Source organism: Salvia miltiorrhiza, chromosome 3 (genome assembly GCF_028751815.1).
Source record: "Salvia miltiorrhiza cultivar Shanhuang (shh) chromosome 3, IMPLAD_Smil_shh, whole genome shotgun sequence".
NCBI classification, from domain to species: domain Eukaryota; kingdom Viridiplantae; phylum Streptophyta; class Magnoliopsida; order Lamiales; family Lamiaceae; genus Salvia; species Salvia miltiorrhiza.
In genome coordinates, this window is record NC_080389.1 from 17,213,242 (window position 1) to 17,226,484 (window position 13,243).

Below are 13,243 nucleotides of genomic sequence, written 5' to 3' on the forward strand. Positions count from 1 at the left end.
AAACGAATTAGAGGATAAAACTTTTTTTCTTCAATAAAGGTTATTGACATCTTGTCCACAAGCGCATGAATAAATACGACGTTTATCTGTTTGGTATATTTTCCTTTACTAATGAATTTTACCCAAAACCAAATCATCACCAAATGTCACTGTAAATACCAATTATAGGCAATTATAAATGCTATTGACGAGAAAGAATACACAATACTTTTGGGGTGATGAAAGTGGTGTCGCACATCAATCAAATGAAATAATTAAGGGACTTTATTATTCCTCTTTTATCAATTAATCAAAGTTGTGTTTTAATTTGATCAAAAAGAGTAGTAGTGTTTTGATTTTAAACTGGCAACTAAAAGAAAGAGTTTTTGAACTTTAATATATTTTCTGAATTTAGGTCATTTTCACAATCATAAAACTACCCAAAACTACATGTTGAATATTTGAATGCATGACTCTTAAGCTCTTCTCACAAGGTGAAGTCCCACCTAAGTGGCTAAGTGTGATCTATAGTTCCATTTTGTTTGGATATTGCACGAACCATCTTTGTAATATATTCAAGTCATGAGTTATTATTATTCATTGTTTCTAATTTTGTTAGTGACGAAAGTTCTATTTTTCTTAATTTTATCAATTTTCACAGAGAATTCATTATATTTCGTATTAAATTTATAATGTTACACACACAGGGGTTGATTAACGTAAAAATCATAATTTAAAATAAGAATTGAGAACAGTGTATTAACGTGCAAAGTTACTGCATTCGCCGTGAAATTAATTACATTTGAAAAAAATGGGTAAAAATTAAATTTACGCTACATCTAGGATTTGAACTCAGGTGTTGCATTCATACAACAACAATATGATGGATTCACTGTATATGTTTACGATTGAATAGCTGAAAATGGTTCTCAGTTATCATTTTATTTAAAGGTTCGCATGTGAACCTTTCCATTTATAAATATAGGATTGGGCCGGGACGATCCAGTGAGATTAACGAATAAACTAGTATAAATTTATGAAAATACCTTGTAATGCATGAATAGTCGTAATTTAGTGCCAATGTATGTCGTGCTAGTACTTGTGATAAATGGTACAAATATGCCATTTCTTATTATTTGTATCAAGGTCTATCGCAGCAGCACTTGAGACGACTAGTACAAATATGACATTTCGTACAATTCATGCCACAGAACTGGGGCAATAAAAAAATAATAGACTTACAGCTTGTTCTAATAAATCCAACTATAATTGACAAAGGAAATTCAAATGCACATTTTATTCAATTTTTTTTTTTCATTTTACAACAACCATAATTCAAATCATATGAGTAAATCAACATAAAATAACTCAAAATCTGAAAAATCTAGCTAAATTCATGAACTAAATCTTCATTTTCACTTGAGAATAGAAGATGAAAGCAACATGTGAATCCTCCTCCGGTTGGAGTATGCTTTATGTGCCCTCCTAAGTTATTATTATTCATTGTTTCTAATTTTGTTAGTGACGAAAGTTCTATTTTTTTGAATTTTATCAATTTTCACGGAGAATTCATTATATTTCGTATTAAATTTATAATGTTACACACACAGGGGTTGATTAACGTAAAAATCATAATTTAAAATAAGAATTGAGAACAGTGTATTAACGTGCAAAGTTACTGCATTCGCCGTGAAATTAATTACATTTGAAAAAAATGGGTAAAAATTAAATTTACGCTACATCTAGGATTTGAACTCAGGTGTTGCATTCATACAACAACAATATGATGGATTCACTGTATATGTTTACGATTGAATAGCTGAAAATGGTTCTCAGTTATCATTTTATTTAAAGGTTCGCATGTGAACCTTTCCATTTATAAATATAGGATTGGGCCGGGACGATCCAGTGAGATTAACGAATAAACTAGTATAAATTTATGAAAATACCTTGTAATGCATGAATAGTCATAATTTAGTGCCAATGTATGTCGTGCTAGTACTTGTGATAAATGGTACAAATATGTCATTTCTTATTATTTGTATCAAGGTCTATCGCAGCAGCACTTGAGACGACTAGTACAAATATGACATTTCGTACAATTCATGCCACAGAACTGGGGCAATAAAAAAATAATAGACTTACAGCTTGTTCTAATAAATCCAACTATAATTGACAAAGGAAATTCAAATGCACATTTTATTCATTTTTTTTCATTTTACAACAACCATAATTCAAATCATATGAGTAAATCAACATAAAATAACTCAAAATCTGAAAAATCTAGCTAAATTCATGAACTAAATCTTCATTTTCACTTGAGAATAGAAGATGAAAGCAACATGTGAATCCTCCTCCGGTTGGAGTATGCTTTATGTGCCCTCCTAGCACGAATGATACAAATTGATTTTTTACTTTAGGATAGAAGAGGAAGTCGTCGTTCAATGGTGGAGTATGAGGTTGGAATTGATGCTTTCTAGAAGTTCGCAGTGGAGAAGGGTTGCGATTCTAACTTAATGTCTTGTCCTTGTGCGAAGTGTGTTAACACTATGAAGCACAAACTTAGTATTGTAAAGGGACATATCATAATGAATGGTATGGACATGACTTATCAGCAGTGGATATGGCACGGGAAAGGACTTACATCGCCACAATCTACATATGAATCAAGTTGGGTTGGGAAGGGTGATACAAGCTACAATGCTGAGGAGCCAATAGCTATGATTCATGATGCGTATGTGTCATGAATATAGCTACTGCGATGGATAATCTGGAGAAGATAGAGGCAGGAGCAGAGATTAAAGCGGGGAATGAGAGAAACTTAGCTGAAGAAATGTTGGTTGACTGTTCAAAGGGGATCGATGGAGAAGAAGGAGAAAGTGGGGTTGCTTTTACACGTGGCTAAAGGAGGAGATTTCAGTTGTTGAAGGCATATGGGAGTGCAGATGGTGTTTTGCACTTTTTACTGTTACCTTTATTTGGAGTGTAGTTATTTACTTAATGCTTTTTACTTTTACTGTAAGGAATGGGACCATAGTATATAATGGTTGGCCATGCAAGTAAACCCTAGCAATGAAGTTTATTATTCTCCAACTCCCTCTCGTATCTCTCTCTTATCTCATCTTTTTCTCCCTCTAATTCCTTTCTTCATCAAGATTACTTTTTTATTACATTTAATCACCCGATCTACTACTGTTACATCATTGAAAGCATAGATCTATAACATTTGGTATATCAGAGCCTAGGTTCTTGCTTTTATTTGGCAAAATCTGGGAACATGGCAGATGGCACTCGTTTGCACGATCTTCTGGAAGCCCAGAAGAAGCTGGATCAGTTCCTTCAGGCTGCTACTCTTAAGCACACTGCGGCGGAAGAGAGATTGAACGAACAGATCATCGGAATTGATAAAAAAGTGGATCAGAAAATGGAGGGAATCGATAAGAAGTGTGATCATCTTACCAAAACCTTGGCAAACATCCAACTCCAGCTGCTTAACATGGGAAAAACTGGAGGTAAGAACTCTGTCCTTGGTGAAACTCCGTTTGTTGAGAAACCTGAAGCAAGTCATTTCAAACGCATGCCATTCAGTTCCAAATTTAAAACCGATTATTCTTCTAGTCAGTCCAGTGGGAATAATTCGTTGCATAAGGTGGATTTTCCTAAATTCAACGGCACAAATCCTAGGGCATGGATCCTTAAATGTAACAGTTATTTCAGATTAACCTCTGCTATGTCCGATGAGCATATGGTGCAGTTAGCTATTCACCATTTTGAGGGAAGGGCTCTACAGTGGATACAAAACTTTGCTGATGAGAGTGTTTTGGAAATAACTTGGGAGCAGTTTCTGCAAGTGGTGGCCACTAGATTTGATGAGTTGAATGAGGGAAAGATTATTATGGAATTCAAAAATTTGAGGCAAAATGGGGCTTATTCTGATTATGTAGATAAGTTTGAGGAGCTGAGAGGTTGTCTGCTACTTAGTAGTAACATGGAATATACAGAGGAGTATTTCATCGCCAGCTTTATTAGTGGGCTGAGTGAGGAAATGCAAGGGTTTATGCTATTGTTTAAACCCAAGACAATACAAGAAGCTATAGAAATTGGACTGAGGCAGATATCTACACTTGAGGCATTATCTAAAAGGATGAAGCCAATGTTTAAACCATCCCAAAACCAAGGCTACAAGAGATCTGAAGGGGTAGCTGTGCACAAACCAAATACCCCTAATGCTACTAGGACACCTATCAAACTACTCACTGCGGCAGAGATGGCAGCTAGAAGGGAAAAGGGTCTTTGTTATAACTGTGATGAGTCATTTGTACCAGGACACAAGTGTAAGCACAGGGTATTTTTTATGGAAATGACAGAGGAACAGGAGTTGGCACACATTCAGCAGGTGGATGAAGGGTTTGAGGTGCTGCTTGAGGATACTGAAACCATGGAAGAGGTGCATATGACAACGCATGCTATATTGGGCAACTCTAGCTCAAGAACCATGAGGGTAATTGGAGAGTATGGTGATAAAAAACTGAGGATTCTCCTAGATACAGGTAGCACCCTTAGCTTCCTACAAGAAAAGATGGCTGAAGAGTTGGGGGTAGAAGTTGAGAAGGATAGGCCATTACTCATTAGAGTTGCTAATGGACACAAGTTGGTGAGTACTAAATCAGCACCTAACCTCTCCTGGTCAATACAAGGTCACTCATTCACATTTTCCCCAAGAATTCTCAACAATGATGGGTATGACCTGATTTTAGGCAGTGACTGGTTGGAAAACTGCTCACCTATTACACTAGACTACAAAAAGATGGTGTTCACAGTAAGTGTGGAGGGCAGGAAAGTGAAGTTAAAGGCAGTTACAGACAACACTGAATTTCAGATGATTACTGCTCAAGAATTATTTCATCTGATTCATTGTGAGGAGAACAACATTGAAGAAATTTACCTGTTGAGCTCCAATATTCCATCAGATCCTGAAGTCCTTAACTCAGAGCTCAGGAATCTTTTGGATGAGTTCCATGATATTTTTGCTGAGCCTACTGGACTGCCACCTGCAAGAGGTGTTGAACACCAAATTATTCTCAAACCGGGCAGTGTTCCAAAGCATCAGTATCCATACCGAACTACTCATAACAACAAGGATACAATAGAGAAAATAGTGCAAGAGTTGTTTGATTCTGGCATAATACAACACAGCAAGAGTCCTTTTGCTTCACCGGTTCTATTAGTAAAAAAGAAGGATGGTGGGTGGAGGATGTGTGTGGATTACAGGTATCTTAACTCTCTCACAGTCAAGCATGACTACCCGATTCCCCTAATTGATGAGTTGCTAGATGAGCTATTTGGGGCTAGATATTTCTCGAAGATGGATTTGAGATCTGGCTATTTTCAAATCCTTATGAAGGCAGAAGACAGGTACTTAACTGCATTTAGTACCCACCATGGTCACTTTGAATACCTGGTGATGCCATTCGGGTTGTGTAATGCTCCAGCCACATTCCAGTCACTCATGAACCAGGTATTCAAGCCATACTTAAGGAAGTTTGTGCTAGTTTTTTTTGATGATATCTTAGTCTATAGCAAAACTTGGGATGAGCATGTTTTGCAACTGAGGCAAGTGTTACTAACAATGAGAGAACAGGTGCTGTATGCTAAAAGAAGCAAATGTCAGTTTGGGAGGGAAAAGGTTGAATATCTGGGGCATATCATATCACAGGAAGGAGTAGCTACTGATCCGGAAAAGATCACTTGCATGAGGAATTGGCCAACACCTAAAACAGTGAAACAACTAAGGGGATTTCTGGGCTTGACTGGATATTACAGGAAATTTATACAAGGTTATGGGGCTATTAGCCAACCTCTCACTGCCTTGTTAAAGAAAGATAATTTCAAATGGACTGAAGAAGCTGACAGAGCATTTTCTGAGCTAAAAACAGCGATGACTACAGCTCCAGTACTTGCCCTACCAGACTTTTCTAAACCTTTTGTACTGGAAACAGATGCTAGTGGAACTGGAGTAGGTGCAGTGCTAATGCAGAATCAGAAACCTATAGCCTTCATGAGCAAGGTGCTCTGTCCGAGAAATCAGGCCTTATCAGTGTATGAAAGGGAGTTCATGGCTGTTATTATGGCAGTTGAAAAATGGAGGTCCTATTTGCAAGGGCACAAGTTTGTGATAAAAACTGATCAACAGGCTCTACGGCACCTCTTGGATCAGAAGGTGATGAATCCGGTACAACAAAAATGGATAACCAAGCTCTTAGGGCTCAACTATGAGATCCAGTATAAGAGTGGGGCTGAGAATAGGGCAGCTGATGCTTTGTCCAGGTGTAATGAGGAGGACAATATCTGTTTTGGGCTGACCACTGTTGTGCCTATTTGGATGCAGAAGGTACAATCTAGCTATGTGGGGGATGCCCATTTCACTCAAATTCTTACTACAAAGGCTATTGATCCTTCCCAATATCCAGATTACCAAGTTATCTCGGGAATTTTGAGGTACAAAGGGAGAGTTACAGTTGGAGCAGCTAATAATCTGCGAGAAGAAATATTGCAAGAAGTTCATGAGACATCCTTTGGTGGTCATTCTGGGGTACAAGCTACCTACTCCCGACTAAAATCATTTTTCTATTGGCCTCATATGAAGAAAGATATTGAAGAGATGATAAAAATATGTGATATTTGCCAAAGGAATAAAATAGAGCACCAACCTTATCCGGGGATACTACAACCTCTACCCATTCCTGATAAGGCGTGGACGCATATATCTATGGATTTCGTTGAAGGGTTACCAAAATCTGCAGGAAAGAATGTGATCCTAGTTGTTGTGGATCGATTTAGTAAGTACAGTCACTTCATAGCTTTGTCTCATCCTTTCACTGCTCAATCGGTGGCTAAATTATTCCTTGACAACATCTACAAGCTGCATGGACCGCCTGTGAGTATCGTTTCAGACAGGGACAAGGTATTCACCAGCTTATTCTGGAAGGAGCTCTTTAAGATGATAGGCACTAGACTAGACATGTCGTCGGCCTATCACCCTCAAACTGATGGGCAAACTGAGAGGGTTAATCAGTGTGTGGAAGCCTACCTACGATGTATGGCCGGTGCTGCTCCTAAGAAATGGGCTAGTTGGTTACCATTAGCAGAGTATTGGTATAATACCAATTACCACACTGGGCTCAAGTGTACTCCATTTCAGGCTCTTTATGGGATCTCTCCACCCCACACAGGTCTGAGTTCCTATATCCACACCACTAATCAAGAGGTTAAAGACTGGATGCATCAGCGGCAAGAAGCGACCAGAATTTTAAAGGAAAATCTTCAAATAGCTCAAGCAAGAATGGAATTTTATGCTAATCAGAACCGTAGTGAGCGGTCTTTTGAGGTGGGTGAGTATGTTTACCTGAAATTGCAACCCTTCCGTCAGAATTCAGTTTCTCTCCGGCGAAACCAGAAGCTCGCCTCTCGCTACTACGGACCTTATGAGATCTTGGAGAAAGTAGGAGTTGTTGCCTACAAGCTGTCTTTGCCAGAAGGGTCGCGGATCCATCCTGTTTTTCATGTCTCCCTCCTTAAGAAGTGCTTAGGAAAGCGGATTGTGCCATCTGCAGAGCTACCAGAGGTTGATGTGGAGGGGCACTTCAAGATTACTCCTTTTTCCATCCTTCAGCAGCGTGTTATTGCGAGGAATGGTACTGAAGTTCCGCAAATCTTGGTCCAGTGGGCTAGAGATGATGAGCAGATCTCGAGTTGGGAGGACGTGAAGACGTTCAAGAAGAAATTTGAGTTAGATCCTTGCGGACAAGGATCTGAAAATGGGAAGGGTATTGTCATGAATATAGCTACTGCGATGGATAATCTGGAGAAGATAGAGGCAGGAGCAGAGATTAAAGCGGGGAATGAGAGAAACTTAGCTGAAGAAATGTTGGTTGACTGTTCAAAGGGGATCGATGGAGAAGAAGGAGAAAGTGGGGTTGCTTTTACACGTGGCTAAAGGAGGAGATTTCAGTTGTTGAAGGCATATGGGAGTGCAGATGGTGTTTTGCACTTTTTACTGTTACCTTTATTTGGAGTGTAGTTATTTACTTAATGCTTTTTACTTTTACTGTAAGGAATGGGACCATAGTATATAATGGTTGGCCATGCAAGTAAACCCTAGCAATGAAGTTTATTATTCTCCAACTCCCTCTCGTATCTCTCTCTTATCTCATCTTTTTCTCCCTCTAATTCCTTTCTTCATCAAGATTACTTTTTTATTACATTTAATCACCCGATCTACTACTGTTACATCATTGAAAGCATAGATCTATAACAGTATGATGCATATGAAGATGATCCAACTCACTTTCAGACACTGCTTGAAGATCCTGAAAAATCTCTATATAAAGATTGTAGCAATTTTACCAAACTGTCTGCCACAATAAAACTATACAACTTGAAGGAAAAATATGGATGAAGTGATAGGAGTTTCAAGGATTTACTGAAATTGATGAAGGATATGCTCACTGAAGGAAATCTGTTGCCCGATTCTGTATACGCAGCAAAGAAGACCTTAAGCACGCTAGGTTAGATTATAAGAAGATTCATGCATGCCCCAACGACTGCATTCTGTACCGAAAAGAGTTAAATGATGCAAATGATTGCCCTACATGTGGGATGTCGAGATGGAAGACTAATACAAAAACTAAGGGTGTTTCTAGAGTGTCGTCGAAGGTCTTGTGGTATTTTCCACTGATACCAAGATTTCGAAGAATGTTTCGGACTCCAGAAATTTCTAAAAAGCTTACATGGCATTCAGATGGAAGAACTAGTGATGGAACATTACGTCATCCAGCTGATGCACCAGCTTGGAAATTAGTGGATAGCAAGTGGCCGAATTTTGGGCAAGAGCCAAGAAAGCTCAGATTAGCTTTGGCAGCCGATGGTATGAATCCACATAGTATGTGAGTTCTAACTATAGTTCCTAGCCAGTTATCCTTGTCACATACAATTTACCACCTTGGTTATGTATGAAGAGAAAATTCATGATATTAACTCTTCTGATTTCTGGTCCCAAGTAACCCGGGAATGATATTGATGTTTACTTGGCACCTTTGATTGTTGACTTGAAAGAGTTATGGGAGGTTGGCATCAAAACATACGATGGGTATCGTGATCAAAGCTTCACACTTAAATCTGTTCTTTTATGGACGATTAATGATTTCCCTGCATGTGGAAATTTGAGCGGCTATTCAATTAAAGGATATAAAGCGTGTCCCATTTGTGTGGACAACACTCATTCTTTCTGGCTGCCCAAGAATAGAAAAATGCCTTATAGAGGACATAGGCAATGGCTGCCTCTTTCCCATCCTTACCAAAAGCAGAAAAAAGCTTTTGATGGCGAACATCTTTTCGATCCTACCCCTAAACCATTTACTGGAACCGAGGTGCTACAGTGAATGCAAGCATGCAATCGTGTGTTGGGAAAAACAAAAGGTAAACACTTATCAGATAAAGGAAGTTCCAAGAAGAGGAAGAAAATGAGGGCAAAAGGTAAAAACTTATCAGCCACATCTCTTGATGAAAGCTCTAGTTTTAAAAAAAATCGATATTTTATGAGCTAGAGTATTGGGAGCATTTACATATTCGTCACATACTCGATGTGATGCATATCGAAAAAAATGTGTTAGAAAGTCTTCTTGATACATTGCTTGACATTCCAGGGAAGACAAATGATGGATACACCGCAAGGCAGGACTTGGTTGACATGAAAATGAGGCTTGCGTTAGCACCACATGTTGTTGGTAAAAAAACGTGTTTGCCTCCTGCATGCAATACACTAATTAAAGGGGAGAAGAAAAAAGTTTACACTTCATTTCTTGGGATGAAGGTTCCCGACGGATATTCTTCCAACATTAGGAGACTTGTATCCATGAAGGACCTAAAACTTATTGGATTGAAATCACATGATTGTCATGTTCTGATGCAACAACTTCTACCAATAGCTATTCGTGGTATTTTGCCTAAGCATGTGAAGATTGCCATTACTAGGATGTGTCTGTTTTTCAATGAGATATGCAACAAGGAGATAGAGGTGCCAAGGTTGGAAGAAGTTCAAAAAGAAATTGTGACAACGTTGTGCCTCTTAGAGAAGTATTTCTTGCCTTCTTTCTTTGATATAATGGTACATTTAACAGTGCATCTGTTACGTGAAGTTAAGTTGTGTAGACCGGTATGGTACAAATGGATGTACCTCTTTGAGAGGTACATGAAAATTTTGAAGGGGTATGTACGAAATCGTACTTGGCCCGAGGGTTGTATTGTTGAGTCTTATATCACTGAAGAGGCCGTTGAATTCTGCTCTGAATATTTATCCGATGTATACATTATAGGGATCCCATCTAGTGATCATAATTTTGACGTGACAGAGTCTTCATCGGCATGTGGTAATAAAATTATCAGTGATGAAGAACGGGAACAACCTCATCGTTATGTATTGACAAACGATCCCGATATTGATCCCTATATTGAATAAGTAAGTTAATAATATTGTTAATTGTATTTATAAAATTAAATTATAAAACTAATCTTAATATATACATAGGGAGCACAAGGCATATTTAGCAGCACAATGTCCTAAGAGAAATCCAAAATGGCTACAAGATGAGCATAACAAGTCATTTCTTAGTTGGATGCGTGATCACGTAAGTTGCACAATCTAGCACTTCATTTTGTGTTAAAGATAAAACTTAATATAAACTATTTTGTTTATAGGTTGTTGTCGATTGTAAGTATCAGTTATCTGATAGGGTGAAAACTCTTTGTGGGTGGCCAACCAAGCGAGTATTAGTATATGCTAGTTATAGTATAGACGGTGTAATGTTTAGTACAATAAAGCGTGATGAATCTCGAGTTACTCAAAATTCTGGTGTTAGCATGCGGTCATGCAAATTGCTAGTGCAAAGGATAAGAATCTAATTGTGTCAGAAATATTGTTTTATGGAAGAATTGAAGAGATATGGGAGCTTGATTACACCAAATTTCAAGTTCTAGTGTTTAAGTGTTGTTGGGCTGACAACAATAGTGGTGTTAAAGTGGATGATAGTGGCTTTACCTTAGTCAACCTAAAGAAATTATGAAACAAATCAGACTCCTTCATTTTGGGAAGTCAAGCCAAACAGGTGTTCTATATTCAAGACCCCGAAGATGTAGCATGGTCAGTTTTACTTGCTAGTCCCAACAAACGATACACCGAAAGGATCAATCGTGATGATTTAGGAGACAGTTATATTCAACTGCAAAATTTTTCAAAATGAGTGCCAATAGGTGACACAAGTAACGCGTCTGATGAAACCGAATTAACCGCCATGTGTTCGTAAAGATTACGAAGTGATATGGGTTAACAATGCAGATTTGTAGTTTGGTGAGCTTTTGATAGGCTCTACTGTGTTATTATAGGTTACATGGTTTATATATATGGTTCTGCATGTCTCAATTTTATAATGAATTTGTACTTTGTGTTTGCATCTCTTAACTAAACGTGAATATGTTTTGACTATTGAGTATTTTCTATACTTAAGCATCAGAACTGGTCACATAAATTCCATAAACTAATGCAACAAATTAATGGTTTTCGTCGTAATTATTCGCTGATCCTTATTTTACTTGTATTTATTGAGCTGGTTTCATATAATCATGGCTTCAAAGGATAGTGTTGATTCAATAGATGGCTCTAAAGATACCCAATCCACAACCACAAGTAAAAGGGGAGGTAAGAGGGGAAAAGTTTGTTTGAATAGTGTTTATCAGAGAATGGGTAAAGGGGTTATCGAAGATGTTGAGTTCAATCAGGATGGGCAACCAGTAGGGAAAGTGGCATCTCAGTTGCAGAGTTACATTGGCCTTCTTACTCGTGATCATGTTCAAATTAGCATAAAGAATTGGAAAGAGGTTCCAGAGGATGTGAAGGATACAATATGGGCGCAGGTTAAAGTAAGTTTTAGATAAAATTGGGTTGTACTTTCTTATCTCACTGTTATTTGTCGTGTAAATTGTCTTTTTAATTCACGTTTTTACTGGCTTCTTACAAGGTTCCAGAACAATGGAAGTCTACCTGCTTGGAATCAGCAAATACAAAGTGGCGAACATGGAAAGCCAGGATGTATAAGGATCATGTCATTCCAAATGAAAACAATGTTGATGAGTTGTTAAAAGTGCCGGTAGGCAACGACATACAGGCTACTGACTGGGCTGTGTTTGTACACGGTCGTACCACAGCTGAATTTAAGGTAATTAATAACATTTTTTATATACATTATACATTTTTATATATTTGAGGCATTTTTATCTGTTAGGCTATTATATATTTCACTTAATCACCTTGTAGGAACTGAGTGAGATGCAGAAGGAGAGAAGGGCTAAACATTTATACCCGCATCGTTTATCACGTAAAGGTTATGCAAACTTAGCCGAAGAAATCAAGGTTCAGCTCCATTTGTTTCTATTTGCTTTATTGATCTATTCTTTTAGTTTTCTGTTTTTGTCATTATCATCAATCTTACAGTAAAGCCACATACTGATTATTTATATAAATAATGATTAGAGTGCATATCATTTAGGTAATGGGAGTTGGATTTCATATGTTGAACTGGAAGAAGTTGCTTAATAAATCTTCACATGAAATTTTGATGATATTTGGCAATTAATGATGTGTATTTTATCTGTTATACTAGCTAAAATCATGTTAATGCATGAGGGGGTCAGACTTCTTGAGGACAAAAGATAATAATATGATACACTTTTATTTCATTCTTTTACATGTCTCCCCAACTACATAGAGTAGAACACCTGTATCACACAATTTAAAATATCCATACTGACGACTTGGAGCAGTATCTAATCAAATAGATGCATAGAAGTAAGCTATACCTAGTAAATCATAATAATGAAAGAGAAAAAATTAATAGAAGCACCAACCTCATAACTAGTGGCTGAAGAGCCTTTTTTTTACTCATTACTTTCTTTTCAAAGACTTCCATTATTGCTCTCATTCTTAGAGAGCTTAACCTCTTCAACCTTAGCTTCAAGGCTTCCAATCACACAAACTGAAGGGTCATTTACCCTCTGTAAGAACTTCACTGTGACTTTCTTCTCCTTTATTAATGATGATATTTTGGACCAAAAAAACAGATAGTTTTTTTATGATAGCAGAGATTTCTTTATCAGCACAATCACTAAAATACTCACAACCTCCTTAACAAGCGAGATTGCTTTTATTTGTAAT

At 37.6% G+C, this 13,243-nt stretch overlaps 1 long non-coding RNA gene across 1 annotated transcript; it reads right to left on the reverse strand.

The window, feature by feature from the left end:
* Nucleotides 1–3,120: 3,120 nt before the first annotated feature.
* LOC131017912 (uncharacterized) lies at nt 3,121–7,984 on the reverse strand. The gene is made up of 4 exons (XR_009099922.1): nt 7,385–7,984; nt 4,925–5,030; nt 3,439–3,533; nt 3,121–3,341 (listed from the first exon to the last, which is right to left on the reverse strand). It is a non-coding gene; the product is annotated as an uncharacterized LOC131017912 (long non-coding RNA).
* Nucleotides 7,985–13,243: the final 5,259 nt, after the last annotated feature.